The sequence below is a fragment of the Lycium barbarum genome, chromosome 10, assembly GCF_019175385.1.
Source record: "Lycium barbarum isolate Lr01 chromosome 10, ASM1917538v2, whole genome shotgun sequence".
Classification (NCBI taxonomy): domain Eukaryota; kingdom Viridiplantae; phylum Streptophyta; class Magnoliopsida; order Solanales; family Solanaceae; genus Lycium; species Lycium barbarum.
This window is the reverse complement of record NC_083346.1, coordinates 22,373,277-22,374,813: the sequence shown is the minus strand read 5'-3', so window position 1 is coordinate 22,374,813 and position 1,537 is coordinate 22,373,277. Positions and strand designations below refer to the sequence as shown.

At 31.8% G+C, this 1,537-nt stretch overlaps 1 pseudogene; it reads right to left on the bottom strand.

The window, feature by feature from the left end:
- Positions 1-977: 977 nt before the first annotated feature.
- Positions 978-1,287, bottom strand: LOC132615804 (monothiol glutaredoxin-S1-like; annotated as a pseudogene).
- Between the last annotated feature and the right edge of the window lie 250 nt (positions 1,288-1,537).

The window sequence follows — 1,537 nt, the reverse complement described above, 5'->3', positions numbered from 1 at the left end:
AAATAAAAATATCATCAGCATATGCTAATTGAATGGTGATTAATCCCTAATCTTTTTAGCTACATACTAAATTCAATGAACCTTGGACTATCATAGAAAATGCCAAGCATTCTAGTTAAAACGGTCTCCATGTTTCACTCATCTTTGAAATTTAAAAATAATCATGTCTTTTACCATTTATAATAACAGTATACCACACATATTGAATATAAGCTTACCACACAATATAAATCCGTTGTTCCTAGTATCGCATTCTTCTCATTACCTTACATAAAAAATGTCATGATATAGCCTACCATACGTCTTATTCATGTCTAATTTATTTAAGACATTATCATCTTTATTAGGCATTCGCATGGCATGCATAATTTCTTGAGCAAGTAATACATTTTACCCAATCGCACTTTCTTTAATAAAATCACCATATATCACTCCACAACATCTACTTCTTGAGAGCAAATTGTAAAGAGTTTGAATTCCCCAATTCTCATCTACTTTGAGGAGGTTCGATTTTATGTCCCCTTATTCATATTTTCACATTTTACATTTTTATTGACACGGTAGAGGTCTATGTCATACTCCCCTCCACCACCAAGGCAAATTAATTAAAAAATAAAGACATAATGTATTCATTACTTGCATGTACTTTGTAGTCATTTTAGTGTATAGAACCTCAGTAGACAAGTAGAACCAAGCACAAAATATAGTTAGTATAACAAAAAGATGCTAATATTATTAATCAAAATCATTTTATAAATACAGAAAGTATAATTAATGGGAGAAACGAGAATAACAACAACTACCAGTTGGTTAAAAATACCCAAAAACTGGCTAGCTATCTATTTTTTTATTTTTATTTTTAATTTAATTCGACCAGGCTGGTTATTTTATTAATTAATCAAAAGTAAAGGTCTAAAAACATAAAGCTGGGTAGCTATCTATATTTCTAAACTCACATGTAAAAGGTAAATATAGTATTATACCCAAATTGCATTAGCCCTTATAAGCAATTGTTTGAGCTTATTGCCCCTCAAATTAAGGCTCATTATCTCATTGGAACCACCAACAAATTCTTTCCCTATGAACACTGTTGGAACACTGGGCTTACATCCCAATTCAACCAAAGCTTTCTCCGTTTCCATCCCATTTGGAAGTTCATCAAGCTCATAAACTTTAGGATTTGCGTCAAAACTATGAATTAGGGTTTCGATGGTGTGACATGCAACAATTGCTTTTGGTGAAAATTACCATTGGACTTTCTGTTCCCAACTTCATCATTCTGTCCATATTCAAAAAGTTAAAGAAAGTGTATATAATAGGCTTTATTAGTGTTTTCTTGATGACTTGGAGTGAAAGGAAGATACGTTTCTGTATATCCTAATGTAACTGTGGAACTTTTGAAGAAGAGACTGATAAAAAATACGGAAAAGGTCCAAAAATATCCTTGACCTATTCAAAAAGGTTCATAAATACCCTCCTTCCACTTTTTGGTCTAAAAATACCCTTAAGGTTTGTTTTTGGCTCAAATATACCCCTC